At 44.4% G+C, this 16,085-nt stretch overlaps 1 long non-coding RNA gene across 1 annotated transcript; it reads left to right on the top strand.

The window, feature by feature from the left end:
• Positions 1-12,097: 12,097 nt before the first annotated feature.
• LOC144578901 (uncharacterized) lies at positions 12,098-15,050 on the top strand. Its single transcript, XR_013525383.1, has 3 exons — positions 12,098-12,204; positions 14,363-14,433; positions 14,806-15,050. It is a non-coding gene; the product is annotated as an uncharacterized LOC144578901 (long non-coding RNA).
• Positions 15,051-16,085: the final 1,035 nt, after the last annotated feature.

Here is a 16,085-nt window from a genome sequence, read left to right on the forward strand (position 1 = left end):
GTGGCCATCTATCCTCAACCTCCATGCTGTCACTGTCTGTGTCGTGTGCCATCTGCTCATCTTCGACTGTTCGCCCCATGCTGCCTCCACCAATATTTCCCGTGCTGCCCCTAACCCTGACCACACTCTGTTCTCCAGGCTTTGTCTTTCTGCTTGTACCTGTCACGGCTCGCTTCAGGGAACAGCGCAGACCCGCATGCTCAGCCCTCAGTCCGGCTCCCTGCTACCCCTGTGACCAGGATCACCTTCATGTCTGCTGGTCCTGTGATTTGGAGAGTGTGTTTGATGTGCTTGGCTTCTGCTGATGGCCTGTCTTCCCAGTTCTGGCCAGAGGCAGTTGTAATGGTGGCCTCTCCTCCACTGTCCGCCTGCCTGCACCTCCAGCAGGTGTCCCAGTCCTATATTTCCATTGCTTTGCTCTTTCTTGCTTAAAAAAAAATAACAAAGGCAATAGACTCCAACATACCAAATTATCTTTACTAGGATAAGTGTAAAAAAATGCAAATTGTGCACAGTAGCCTTGATGTTCTGAGGTGGGTCCTGTGTCTGCAGCCCACCAGGGCCAGGCTATGTAGGGCAGGAAGCTGTGAATGGCAGTCAGTCCTGAAGGGCGGGCCCGGCCTGGCCTCTGCTCAGCGGTCTACCCTCCTATGGCTAAGGGGAGGTCAGTTTTCTGGTAGGAATGCTGTTCCTAAACAGACCTTCTCAAAGTGGGAGAGACTCTTAAGTGGAGTTCAGTGTGTTCTGCTTGTTCCCGATAGGGGCAGGGGACAGGGGAGGCTGTCAGGGAAGAGCCAGTCACCTCCTTTGTTCTCTTCTTCATTCTTAACTTTTTGAAAACCTCTTTAGGCTGTAGCTGGTCATGGCATTTATTGAGCATCTACTGTGTGCCAGGCATGGAAAAGGGTGCCATAGGGAAAGTCAAGATAAAGGAGCCTTGATTTCTGCTGCCAGGTTGGATATGATGTCCCACAGTATCATGGGACAGTAGTTGGTGCCAAGGAAGAGTGCCATGAGCTGGCAGACAGGAGCAGGTTCTGGGGTTTGGTGGGTTGGGAGGACTTCCTGGAGAAGGTGAGTCTCTAGAGCGCCTGCGGGCCCATTTTGGGGCAAAGGCAATTGGGACAAAGACATGGAGTTTGGAGAGTCCTACAGCTTTTGGATACTGAGGTGACTGGGGTGGATGAAAAAGAGACTGAGACAAGAGAGCTTGGGAAAGCAGCTGGGCTCAGAGGGCTGGGCTCTTTCCTGTGGGCAGCAGGGAGAGTGATTGTAGTCACAGGATCTCTCTTTCTGGGCTCTAAGGCAGTCACATTTTCCCCCCAACATCCTTGGAAGAGCCTTTCTGGGAAGCTCACTAGATGGCTGGGGGATGTCAGCCTCACAGCCTTACAGAGCTACTTCTCTTCTTCTGGCATTTGTATCAAGAGGGGCTGCTCACCTGCCTTTGGTCAGGAAAATGTTTAAAGCCTCCCGAGGCCTCCCTGGTCGATGCCTCTTTCCTGGCTCAGGAAGGATGAGAGATGCATGATGAGGTCTCTGAGCATCAGGCCCCTCAGGGCAGTCTGTACATGTCGGGGCTTCGAGGTGTCTGGCAGTGCTTTGTTGGCCCTCACCTGTGAGCACTGGCCAAGAATGGACAAGTGGTGCAGCCTGGCCCCCACATGATGCCCTTGTGCCCACCTGCTGTCTGCTATGTATCTGCCTCGTCTCAGGATCCCCCAGGTTTCTGGTATCACTTTTCTTCGGCATCTATCCAGTCTCCTCAGCCTGACATGGGCACCCCCATTTCCCAGGGCCAGCCCTGCTTCTGGTGGATGTGTTCTTTCCCAGCGGTTGGCCAAGATTGACTGAGGCGGGTTTTGTCTAGTCAAGAAATTTCTCAAAGTATTAATTCCACCCAAGTTTACGGTTCTTAGAAACCCTTTGTTTCCTAGTTAGCAGGGCATTTGTGGTCTTTTCTGGAGCATTAGTCAGAGCTGCTGCAGTAGCATAACCATACATCTTCCTCAGGCTTTTACTGCCCGGAGCTGATGGAGCAAATGGCTGTGAGCTGTTTCTAGTCTTGCTGCTGGAGCACATGGAGGAAACACACTTGAGGAGACACTGGGAACTTGTATCTTGTAGCTGAAGAGCTCTTTTAGGCTGGCCTGGAAATCCTGGGACTGTCTAAGGGATCTGAGCTGAGTCAGACCTAAACAAGGAGGACTCAGAACACAGTCTGTTCTTACACTGAGTGAGGACAGGCAGCCTGTCTGTCACTGAGCCTGGTCTCTGTCCCTCTGCGTCGCCAGCTGTCATTCCTTTACAGTTGATCCTGCAAATCCCACCCTGGAAGTGGAAGGTTCTGGAGCTTAGAGGGAGGCAGTTTAATAAGCAGTTGGCTGGCAGATGCACATCCCCCTAAGGATTCAGAGGGAAGGCTGGCGTGGCCCAGATGCATAGACATGAAACATTCCAGTAATTAACAATAACAATCAAATATTTATAATCTTGCCACAAATATTAATTAGTATGAGCAGGTTTTGTGTGGGCAGATTTTTAAAAGAACATTCTGAAAAAAAGAACAAGGCCAGCCTATAGCCTGCTTGCTCGTGCCAGTCTTCTTTCCTGTTGGCCTCCAAGCAGCTCCCTAAAGAAATCAGCTCTCAGCTCCTGAGACTCAAGGGTAGATGCCTAGACTGTGGACAGTCCCTGGAGGTTCCATCCAGGGTGCCTGTTTCTCTGGTAGGCCCTCTCCACCCAGTCCCATAGGATGTTTAGGCTAAGTCTGGCTGTCCTTCATCAAAGAGGCTTTCCATCTGTCTCTTGCTCTGCCTTAGAACCAGGAGGCCTAGAACCCCCTCCTCACCCCAAAGCCCCTCCACAGAACAAGAGCCAGCACTGCCTGACTCTGACTTCTCCCATCTGGCCTTTCTTTATTAGGCAAGGCAGGAGAATAGAATGCCTCTGCTACCAGGCTTGGCAGCCTCTGTCTACAGAGGATAGGCATACCCAGCTGGTCCTCTGAGGGCTCAGCACAAGCCGTTAGCACACAAAGTTGCATGTCAGTCCCTTTGAACCCAGGACCACAGGATCCCAAAGACAACTTCAGTTGTACCATAAAAGTCTGTAAAATCTAATCTTTAGTCAACAAATTTTTTTTTTGAGACGGAGTTTCGCTCTTGTTACGCAGGCTGGAGTGCAATGGTGTGATCTCGGCTCACCGCAACCTCTGCCTCCTGGGTTCAGGCAATTCTCCTGCCTCAGCCTCCTGAGTAGCTGGGATTACAGGCACGTGCCACCATGCCCAGCTAATTTTTTGTATTTTCAGTAGAGACAGGGTTTCACCATGTTGACCAGGATGGTCTCAATCTCTTGACCTTGTGATCCACCCGCCTCGGCCTCCCAAAGTGCTGGGATTACAGGCGTGAGCCACCGCACCCGGCCAACAAATATTAAAACAGACTTTGTGATATATGGTTTGTGGCTATTAAGATACATGTTGAAGACCGTATGAGAATTAAGAACTTGATGTGAATGGATGGGAGAATACTAAGAATTCTCAGTCAAGTTCCTAAAAATGGAACTTAAAAAGTGTTCTAGAGCAGTTTTAGGTTTACAGCAAAATTAAGAAGTTAGAGAGACTCCTCATATATATCCTGCCACCAATAATGCACAGCCTCCCCCGTCAACACCCCCTACCAATGTGGTACATTTGTTGCAACTGATGAGCCTACATTGAAATATCATCATCCAAAATCCATAGTTCACAGTAGGGTTCACTCTTGAAGTTGTTTGTTCTACTGGTTTGGTTAAATGTATATGACAGGTATCCACCATTGGTTTGTGCAGAGTATTTTTCGCTGCCCTAAAAGTCTTCTGTGCTTCACTTAATTATCCCTTCCTACCACTACCTCCTGCTGCACCACAGCCTCTGAGGACCGCTATTTTTTTTTATCAACTGTCTCCATGGTTTTGCCTTTTTAGAACGTCATCTAGGCTAGGCGCAATGGCTCATACCTGTAATCCCAGCACTTTGGGAGGCCGAGGTGGGTGGATCACCTGAGGTCACCTGGCCAACATGGCAAAACCCCATGTTCGAGACCAGCCTGGCCAACATGGCAAAACCCCATCTCTACTAAAAAATACAAAAAAGTTAGCCAGGCATGGTGGCAGTCGCCTGTAATCCCAGCTACTCAGGAGGCTGAGGCAAGAGAATCGCTTGAACCTGGGAGTTGGAGGTTGCAGTGAGCTGAGATGGTGCCACTGCACTCCAGCCTGGCAACAGAGCGGGACTTGTCTCACAAAAAAAAAAGCGGGGAGGGGACTGGGTGTGTTGGCTGATTGATGCCTGTAATCCCAACACTTTGGGAGGCCAAGGTGGGTGGATCACGAGGTCAGGAGATCGAGACCAGCCTGGTTAACACAGTGAAACCCTGTCTCTACTAAAAATACAAAAAATTAGCCAGGTGTGGTGGCACATGCCTGTAATCCTAGCTACCCAGGAGGCTGAGGCAGGAGAATCGTTTGAACCCAGGAGGCGGAGGTCGCAGTGAGCTGAGATTGCACCACTGCACTCCAGCCTGGGCAACAGAGTCTCTGTCTCAAAAACTAATAAATAAAAATAAAAAATAAAATAAAAAGTAGAATATGATCTAGTTAGAATCATACAGTATGTAGTCTTCTCAGCCTTGGCATCTCTCACTTAGTACTTGGATGATAAAATCATCTGTACAACAAACCGTCAGGGCACAAGTTTACCTGTATAACAAATCTGCATGTGTACACCTGAACTTAAGTGTTTTTTTTTTTTTTTTTTTAAAGGTTAGGTTCTGGTTAACTAGCTTCTCCTGAGGGCAGGCCCTGTTAGGAACACAGGGCTCTGACATATCTTAAAATCGTTTTTTTCCCTCCTCCTGCTGGAAACACTAAACAATTTTCCTCTGGTATTTACTGTGAGAACCTTGTCAAGCTGCTAGAGGTAAAACTCTCAAAATTGTGGGGACCCTCCTATGACTGGGAATACCTGGAGTTTTGAGCCCTCACAGTTGTCCATGCCGAGGCTGCAGTCACTCATCAGTTACAGTTCAAGTCACCTGACCCGGGAACTGTTTCCCTGGGAAGTTTCCTGAGTCTTTGCTCCGGCTGGCGAGGACTCCTTGTTTTTGCCCGTTTGTCTCACCAATACTGGATGCAGTGATTTGCCCTGTGTGTCCTCACATCTTGAAAATCCTCGGAGAGCTGTTCATTTGTTTCAATCTGTTTAGCTTTTGACTTGCTGTTAGCACAGTATAGTGACTTCAAATCTCCTTACAAGTAGAATCGGAAACTGAAAGTCTGCTGTCCTTTTTTCTTTTTTTAAAAATTATTTTTTTTTAATTGCATTTTAGGTTTTGGGGTACATGTGCAGAACATGCAAGATAGTTGCATAGGTACACACTTGGCAGTGTGATTTGCTGCCTTCCTCCCCTTCACCTATATCTGGCATTTCTCCCCAGGCTATCCCTCCCCAACTCCCCACCCCCGCTGTCCCTCCCCTATTCCCCCAATAGACCCCAGTGTGTAGTGCTCCCGTCCCTGTGTCCATGTGTTCTCATTGTTCATCACCCGCCTATGAGTGAGAACATGCGGTATTTCATTTTCTGTTCTTGTGTCAGTTTGCTGAGAGTGATGTTCTCCAGATTCATCCATGTCCCTACAAAGGACACGAACTCATCCCTTTTTTCTTTTAAACATACTTGCTACTGAAATGCATATCTTGGCATTTTATCATGTCTTATTTTGTATTTAGTTTGCTGTGTTAAACGTTTATCATGTTTCACTGGTCAGTACCTTTTCAATATGGATGCTATATTTTCTAGGATTGAAGTAGCTGGACATGCTGACTCCTATACAAACATATTACGGAAATATACTAGATCAGCACTGCAGATGGTAAGTGTCTAGTTGATACATGCACAGTCTTTAGTTATTGTTCAAAACCATTTTAATAAGTATTTTAGAATTCAAAATGTTGTCGTTGGTTTCCTATACTTGCCAACGAAAGCAGATTAACCTGCATAATACAGTGGAATACACACTTGCATGCTTTAGCTATTCCTGAATATCACAATCTTATGCTAATTTTCTCACGCTTGAAGTTGTGTAATTACTTTTATAATCTCCTAACTTGAAAAAACACACCATATAGCCTGCGTGCAGTGGCTCACACCTGTAATCTCAGCACTTTGGGAAGCCAAGATGGGTGGATCATGAGGTCAGGAGTTTGAGACCAGGCTGGCCAAGATGGGGAAACCCCATCTCTACTAAAAATAGAAAAATTAGCCAGGCGTGGTGGCAGGCACCGGTAATCTACCTCCTCAGGACGCTGAGGCAGGAGAATCGCTTGAACCCAGGAGGCAGAGCTTGCAGTGAACCAAAATTGCTCCACTGCACTGTAGACTGGGCAACAGAGCAAGATTCCATCTCAAAAAAAAAAAAAAAAAACCACCACATAAATGTAAAGTTGTAATGGATATTAATAATCGCCACATTCATTACATTTATCCCCAGGTATAACCTGCCAAGTCTGTGATCACATTCTTCTAGCCTGTGTTACTCTCCTTGCCTGGTATTTTTCTTTTTTTTTTTGGTGGGGGTGGGGGATGGAGTCTTGCTCCACAGCTCTGGCTGGAGTGCAGTGGTGTGATCTCAGCTCATTGTAACCTATCTCCCCGTTCAAACAATTCTCCTGCCTCAGCCTTCCGAGTAGCTGGGATTACAGGCACCTGCCACCATGCTCAGCTAATTTAAATTTTGTAATACACATTCTGAAATCTAATGTCTTTGTTTTGAAGTCCTGTTGGACTTTTTATTTCTCGCTTCTTGTTACTTGAGTACTGTATTATTCTTTTTCCTAGCCCCCTCTAGGGTAAGAGAAGGCCCCACTGGGAACCAGCAAAGCATCATCCTATTCTAGGATTAGAATCGGAGTAAAAGGGACTTTGGCAGCTGTTTGAATTCCAGCTTATTTTCTTTTTTTTTTTTTTTTTGAGACGGAGTTTCACTCTTGTTACCCAGGCTGGAGTGCAATGGCGCGATCTCGGCTCACCGCAACCTCCGCCTCCTGGGTTCAGGCAATTCTCCTGCCTCGGCCTTCCAAGTAGCTGGGATTACAGGCACGCACCACCATGCCCAGCTAATATTTTGTATTTTTAGTAGAGACGGGTTTCACCATATTGACCAGGATGGTCTCGATCTCTTGACCTCGTGATCCACCCGCCTCAGCCTCGCAAAGTGCTGGGATTACAGGCTTGAGCCACCGTGCCCGACCCCAGCTTATTTTCATAACAGGAATTTTCTTGCTCGCTTGGCATCTGCCTGAAAAGCTCAAGGTTACCTTTTTCAATGTGGGACTTTCTTCAAAGGTCTTTTACTGCTTGAAGAGGAACTTGTCCCACTTTTATTCATTTAATCATCCTATATTGGCTTTTTGGAACAATTTCTTTCTCAAGATATTCCCTTAAATATTTTAAGACATTATGTCAGATGGCATGGGGGAAGCATATCCACAATCTTGTGTGGCCCAAATAGTTGGAAATGATCCATGAAATAGGGACTAACAACCACTTATAAAATTTTAAAAGTGCAGATGGAAATCTCCATAGACCAGCAATAGAATGGGATTCTGTATGTAAGTCGGAATCAAGATTCATGTGACTCGAATTTCAAAGACTGGCATCAGGCAGGAGCAGAACAAGGCTGTGTAATATAGTAGGCTGATGTAATAAAAAGATAGCAGGCTACATATTTACGTTGTACTTAAAATGTGACCTTCACAAATATGACTGGTGTAATAACACTACCAGGCATTCACAAGTACTTGATGTTTGGGGATGTGTTTTCTTTATGGCAGGCACAGACTGCTTGCAGATCAGTATTTTATTTTATTTTATTTTATTTATTATTTTTTTTTTGAGGAGGAGTTTAGCTCTTGTTACCCAGGCTGGAGTAGCAATGGCGCGATCTCGGCTCACCGCAACCTCCGCCTCCTGGGTTCAGGCAATTTTCCTGCCTCAGCCTCCCAAGTAGCTGGGATTACAGGCATGCGCCACCGTGCCCAGCTAATTTTTTGTATTTTTAGTAGAGACGGGGTTTCATCTTGTTGACCAGGATGGTCTCGATCTCTTGACCTCGTGATCCACCTGCCTTGGCCTCCCAAAGTGCTGGGATTAGAGGCATGAGCCACTGTGCCCAGCTGCAGATCAGTATTTTAAATGAGTCAAGATGAGGAAACACGTGTATATGAATAATAAAGAATTAAAATCCTGCCAGGTGCGGTGGCTCACACCTGTATAATTCCAGCACTTTGGGAGCGTGAAGCAGGTAGATCATCTGAGGTCAGGAGTTCAAAACAAGCCTGGCCAACATGGCGAAACCCTGTCTTTACTCAAAAACACAAAAGCAGCTGGGTATGGTAGCGCATGCCTGTAGTCCCTGCTATTTGGGAGGCTGAGGCAGGAGAATCGCTTGAAACTGGGAGGCAGAGGTTGCAGTGAGCCAAGATTGTGCCACTGAACTCCAGCCTGGGCGACAAGAGCAAAGCTCCATCCCACACACAAAAAAAAGAATTAAAATTCTATAAATGTGAGTTGGAATCTGTAAGGCAGAAATAGAGGAAATGAAAGTGTTCCCAGACCAAACTGAGGGTGGGGCTGCTGTTTCTTGCTGCACAATAATGAGATGCAGATGAACTGGAGTGGAAGGGAGTTTTTATTTATGTAACTAGTTCTAAGGAGAAGGCCTGGAAATTGTCCCCAGACCAACTCAAAATTACAAAATTTTTCAGGGCTTAGAAAACCTTCTAAGCTACATGTCTATGCTTAAGTGTGCATTTGTCTAAAGACATAAGTGATTAACTTTTCATCTACAACTGAGATCTGAGTTCTGAAGACCTTCTTCTGGAGTCTTAGTAAATGTACTTAATCTAAATGGGCCCAGGTGCTGGGGTGATTACCCTTATCTTGTCTCCTGATAAATTATGGAGGTTTGGGGAGTTCCTGCAGACCTCCAATAAACCTGTTTGTGGAGAGACCTGGGGAGTTTTTTCAGACTCCCAGTAAAACTTGTCTAATCCTAAATGGGTCCTGTTAAGAATTCATTCATTATTTTGTCATGCTTTGAGGCCCAGGAAAGGCCTAGGGAAAACTGATGGTGAGCTTTTGCTACATTCCAGCCTTAGTATAAGGGCACTGGCTTTTTTAGCTTTTAATATTTAACTTACTCAGTACTGAAGAGTTGTGATGGAGGCCTGCGTTAGTGAAAACTGGCCTGTCACAAAAGTATATTCAGGTTACAGCTTTCTTTACAGGAAGTGAAACAGATCTAGTATTAAGGCTACGAGAATAAAAAATAGTCTCTTTGCATTTAATATTAATCACTCATTTCTGAACATCAGACATTTGCAATAAAAATGCCAGTTGGGGACACCGTCCTCATAATTTTAAACAGAAAATCTTACAAATGTTCTGTTTAAAATTATTATGCGGCCGGGCATGGTGGTTTACGCCTGTAATCCCAGCACTTTGGGAGGCCAAGCCGGGTGGATCATGAGGTCAGGAGATCGAGACCATCTTGATTAAATGGTAAAAACCCGTCTTTACTAAAAATACAGAAATTTAGCCAGATGTGGTGGCACACACCTATACTCGCAACTGCTCAGGAGGCTGAGGCAGGAGAATCCCTTGAATCTGGGAGGTGGAGGTTGCAGTGAGCCAAGATCGTGCCACTGCACTCCAGCTTGGGCGACAGAGCAAGACTCCATCTCAAAAAAATTATGCATGAATCCAATCTAAACCTTCCATTTATTTTTTTTCTAGATATTTAGAAACTTTTATTCCCTTTAATATTATATTTTAGTGTAATTTCAGACTTATAGGAAGAATTAGAAAAATAATACAAATACCCTTTTTTACCACATTTGTATAATCGCAGTTTTTCTCTACCATATGCATATGATTGTAATTCATGTAGTTACTATGTATGCGTATGTATGTGTGATATGCTGCTCCATTAATCTCTAAATATGTCAATGCGTATTTTAAAAACAGAGACATACTCTTAACATGTTACCCAGTTAAGAAAATTAATATTGAGGGATAACGCTGTTTTCTAATCTGTATGAATAATTCTAATCTCACCACTCATCTGTAAACCAAAACATTAAAAGCCGGTCCTTTGAAAATATGAAAATTTGATATTGTCAGACTGAAAATGACTAAGGCTAAAGAAATAGAAACAAGTATAATTCATTAGCATAGATTCACTAGCGATTAATGAAATACTAAACCACCAAAAGCTATGTAGCAGTCATTTGAAAATTTGAAATAGGTCACCTTTAGAAAAAATGCAAATGATTTAGTCTGAACTATGGGACAAATACTTCTCAATGTAGACAGTGCATTTGAAAATCTGCATCCTTTCGTGTGAAAGGAAGAAAAACAGTCTAGAATAAGAAAAGAATGTCCTTAATCTGATAAAAGATGTCTGCCAAAAATGTACTTAAATTATTTCTAACATGATGATGCTTAATCATTATTTTCCCAAGAAAGTCAGGAATAGCCCCATTAGTAGCCGGTCTTCCTAACTGCTTTCTTTCCTACTGGAGATCCAACCCAGTATTTGAAACCGTGGAACTCAGGCGATTTCCGTAACTCCTGAGTTTGCTTACTCAGCAGTAAAATGGGAACACTACTACTCATCTGAGTGGGTTGCTGAAAGTATTCACTTTGCCAAGGAAACCGCTCGGCGAGTGCCTTACACATCCTGATGAAGCTGTCTCATCGTGTGAGGTGTTATCTGAGCTCTTTGTTTCATGGCCAAGAAAATTTAGTAGTGTGGACACCAAGGGTAAGGTTGGAGCAAAAGAGGAAAGCTCTCTGCAGCAGAGAGGGGGCCTGAGAGGGCTGCCACTTTACCATTGAACACAAAAGCTTTTATAAGAAATTTCCCTGTATTGCTGTCTGTGCAACTGTCCTCATCTGTGCAGCTGCAGGCATGTCTCAGCCAAGCCTCCCCCTTGTGCAAGTGCCCATGGAGCCCACAGTGTGTACCTGTCCATAGAAGGGGAGGAAACTTTCTCCTGGAGCCTGCAGATTGCACAGAGAACAAAGGCATTTCTGTGCTGGGCCTTGCTCCCTTATCTGTGCAGCTGCAGCTTGATTTTTCAGGTTGTTTAAAAGAATTTTACCAAGGCCCTGCCTTAAGTGGTTTTTTCCCCCATTTCTCCTCTTTGTGATAGTTTCATAAATAGTGACTGTCCTGACCATTGTATCCTTCAGCCTGATTTTAATCCATCCTTGTCAACATGGTGATAAGTTCCTGGAAACTGAACAGTCGGATGGCAGTGATATTGCAGGCTTAAGCAGTTGACGTATATTGCCACATTGCCTCTTGCAGCAATTGCTGTAATTTATAATGATAATTTATAACATTAAGCAAATTTATAACACTATGATTTAAACACTTAGAGCAAATTAATGTTAATTATAGTTTATAATGTTATTTTATGTTTCTTCCACACATTCACCCTTCTTATTGTTTAATGTAACTAATAATTATAACTAATTATAATTTTCTAATATAAATATATTATAAATTGATATAACTGTTATAATTAATAACATGGCTCTAGACACTTCACCCTCTTGGACTCAAATATTTTCCTAATAAATTGACTCTAGCTTGTCCGTCTTCCACCTAAGTTGCTTGCTCCAGGTGGTTTTTCTTTCCTGTATCACTGCTGTATCTTAAGAAATATCATGTGTGCTGGTTTTCAAGGTGATTTGTATCCTGCCCGATAATGACAAATACAGATATGACCACATAAAAAAATACCTGTGTACCACATTCCCATTTCCAAGCCAATGTGCAGTGAAAAAGACCATCGAGAAGGTCCAGGCAAAGACTATCATCACCAAGATTGCCCTGCAGATGAATTGCAAGATGGGAGGAGCCCTCTGGAAGGTGGAGACAAGTTTGTATGTTGTATTTCATTGACTCTGTTTAACTTAGAGCTGATAAAACGTGAGATTCTCTCTTAATTGTTAACGCTGAAATTTTGCTCACATTCTAACTCAAGGTACAAAGAACAATGTTCATTGGCATCGATTGTTTCCACGATATTGTTAATCGACATAAATCCATAGCGGGATTTGTGGCAAGTATGAATGCCGAGTTAACCAAGTAAGTAAGCTCTGGCAGACGTTGTTTGGTTGGTAGCTGTCCGTGGACCAAGCAGAAGAGACGAGCCTAATTACTATTTGTTAAGAGGTTGGGAGTTTGACAGATGAGTTATTAGTCACGTGTTCTCCGGATTTTTCTGGCAAAGTTACGTTCCCAGAAAGTTTTGCCTGGTTGGCTGGCTCCACGTTATTTTCTATTGCTGCCTCACATACCACAAATGTGGCAGTTTCTGACAACGCCCATCTCTGCACAGTTCTTCTGATCAGACATCTGGTAGTGTATAACTATCAGGACCTTACAAGGCATAAATTAAGGTGTCAGCCAATCCACATTATCATCTGGAGGCTTGGCAGCCCTCCTCTTCCAAGCTCATGTCGTTGTGGCTGAATCCGTTTCTTTGTGGTTGGATGACAGAGGTCCCTGTTTTGTTGTCATCGGCTTTCAGCTGCAGGCCAGTCCTGGCTTCTCTCCCATAGCAAACCCTTCTCCATCTTCCAGCCAGCCAGGGCACATTGAGCCCTTACTCTGTTTTGAAACTGACTTCTGCCATCAGCCAGAAAAAACATTCCTGCTTTTAGAGGAGCTCATGTGATTACAAATGACCCATTTGGAAAACTTTCATCATGAAGCCAACTGAGCCGTATAGCATATAACATAATCACAGGGGTGGGATCCTGCTATAATCACAGGCTCCAGGGATTAGAACAGGTAGAATTCTGCCTACCATCGCTCTGATGGGTAAATGTCTTTAATGGAGATCATTAACACATAGTGAAATATTTCAGATGTGCATGGGTAAAGAGACACTGAAACATAATTAGTGGCCAGAGATCTGTAAGTACAGAATCTCGTCTTCATATACTTGCACATGATGTACTCGCGAAAGGAGATGCGTGTCTAAATCCTGTGCTCTCCTTTGCTCCCAGGGCCCCTCTATTTTCTGTTCTCAGTAGAAACCACACTGCACCTTGAAATAAGTTTGCAGTCCTTTGCACGTTACTCGATGTGTGACCATTGTAAATCACCTCTGTGTTTAATAATGATTGTGGCCCCTGGGTACAATTCAGAAATCTCTTTAAGACCAAATTTATTTCTGTAGATGATGACTTTTTCCCAGTCATACGCTGTTTCAATGTGATAACACTGTTTTTGCTCAACTTTTTGTTTGAAAATAATGTTGCAATCATAGGGAAAAATTATACTTTGAGTTAGATGCTTTTTTCAAGTAATAAACTTATTTTAATAGTGTAAAATATAATCTTTCCAATCGAGGAGAGGAAAAACTTCCAAACAATTACGAAAATAGCCGATACCTTGAACAGAGAGAAACACAAATAGCTAAGTAAATATTACAGTTGTTTACTCCAAACTCAAGAAAGCAGAGACCCCTGAACCCAGGAGGCGGAGGTTGCGGTGAGCCGGGATCGCGCCATTGCACTCCAGCCTGGGTAACACGAGCTAAACTCTGTCTCAAGAAAGAAAGCAGAGACCATCATTACAAGCCAGATCATCACTGGAGCTGTTAACAGACTCTGAGTGGTCACCATGTTCAGATGCTGACACTGTGGCAGTGAACAAGTGGAGCTAAGGTGCCTGGCCATACCCTGTGGATTAAATCCTAGTGAGAAGACAGACAAATTCATCACAATATGTCAGGTGGTCAGATGGGATTACTCTGCAGTAACGGGATAGAAACCTGAGGCAACATACAATTTTACTGGGTATGTTGAAGTTGTCGCAACAGCCACCACCATTCCAAGGCAAACCCGTTCCTCAGTGACGAGGAACACGTACGAGCCACTGTTCAGGGCATTGATCCCGAAGCAGGAACCATGGGGAGCACAGGACTTTCATTTCATTGCATTCCCCTCGTAGGCGAAACTAGTTGTCTTGTACAATAAGGTGTGATTAATTTGTAGTAATGTGAATAAATGCTTTCATTCTGTTTCACTATATGTACTCAATTTCCTGAAATGCCTACAGCATCAAAAGAGACCAATATTTATTATCTCTGTGGAAATAGGAATTGATGCTAAAATGTCTCCAACTACAGATAGTAATATATACATATTTTTGGCTCATGGATTAATGCAGACTCAAAATGAGACTTTAAGAATCTTGTTTTCCAAACTGGTGGTTTATTTTTTTCTGTGACCAGGTGGTACTCTCAGTGTGTCATCCAGGCCACAGGAGAAGAGCTTGTGAATGAGCTGCACACCTGCTTGAAAGGTCAGTGTCTTGTAGCTCTCCCCCAGTGATCTGTCGCCTCCAGAGGACACTTGGTAATGACTGAACCTTTCATTTTTGGTATCGCAGCTGGGGTGGAGGTGCTACCGGCATTTAGTCTAGTGGGTAGAGGACAAAGATGCTGCTAAACATCCTCCCATGCCTGGGTTGAACCCCGCCTCCACCACAAATCATTCTCTGGATCAAAACTTCCATAGCGCTGTTGCTGAGGAACCCTGGAATAGATAGGACTTAAAGTAGTATGCCCTGAAAGCTGCAGTGTTGAAAGATGGACCTAGAATCTGTCAAAAGCAGCAAAGGCTAGTTTGTTTCAAGTTACGGGTTATTTAAACAAGTTTCTGATTTCCCTCTCAGCTGCCCTGGATGTCTGGTGTGAAAACGAATCATCAATCCCACATTCTATTATTGTGTATCGAGATGGAGTGGGAGATGGTCAGCTTCAAGCATTGCTTGACCAGGAAGCAAAACAGATGTCAACCTACTTAAAACCCATCTCTCCTAACAAGTAGGTTGTATTAATTGTAATGTGTAGTGACTCACACCCCCAGCACTCTGGGGGTCAAGGTGGGCAGATCACTTGAGCCCAGGAGTTCAAGACCAGCTTGGGCAACATAGTGAGACCCTATCTCTACAAAAAAAACAAAAAGAAGGCTGGGCGTGGTGGCTCATGCCTGTAATCCCAACACTTTGGGAGGCCAAGGCGGTTGGATCACAAGGTCAAGAGATCGAGACCATCCTAGCCAACATGGTGAAACCCCATCTCTACTAAATACAAAAATTAGCTGGGTGTGGTCGTGCGCACCTGTAGTCCCAGCTGCTCAGGAGGCTGAGGCAGGAGAATTGCTTGAACCCAGAAGGCGGAGATTGCAGTGAACCGAGATCAGGCCACTGCACTCCAGCCTGGCGACAGAGCAAGACTGTCTCAAAAAGCAAAATTAGCCAAGCATGGTGGTGTGTGTCTGCAGTCCTAGCTACTCAGAAAGCTGAGGTGGGCAGGTCACTTGAGCCTAGGAGCCCTGCACTCTAAGCTGGGTGACACAGTGAGACCATGTCCCAAAAAAAACTGTACGGTGTGGATTTTAGCCCTACATTTCAGTCTTTGAAACCAGATGTTTTTTGGGGAAAACACTGATACAATATGTGATGAGGGTAGGTGCTTGATATAAATAGTGGCTTCTGTGGATGGGTGGGGAGGGAAAAAAGACCCTTCTGCTTTGATTTTTGCATTTTACACCCAAGTCAGAATGCAAAGCAGAATTGGATCCTGGCAGTAGCAGGCTGATTCCACTGCAAAGCCCCAGTGAATCTTTTTCTTTTCATTTTCTTTCAAGTCTTGCTGTGGGAGGGCTTGCTATCTTCAGATCGCCATAGAAATCCATGAATTGCTGGGCACAGTGGCTCATACCTGTCATCCCAACACTTTGGGAGGCCGAGGTGGGCGGATCACTTGAGGTCAGGAGTTTGAGACCAGCCTGGCCAACAGCAAAAACCCATCTGTACTAATAAAAATACAAAAATTAGCTGTGTGTGGTGGCTTGTGTCTGTAATTACAGCTACTTGGGAAGCTGAGCCATGAGAATCACTTGAACCCAGGAGACGGAGGTTGCAGTGAACTGAGATTGTATCACTATACT

The sequence above is a fragment of the Callithrix jacchus genome, chromosome 1 (genome assembly GCF_049354715.1).
Source record: "Callithrix jacchus isolate 240 chromosome 1, calJac240_pri, whole genome shotgun sequence".
In the NCBI taxonomy this organism is placed as follows: Eukaryota; Metazoa; Chordata; class Mammalia; order Primates; family Cebidae; genus Callithrix; species Callithrix jacchus.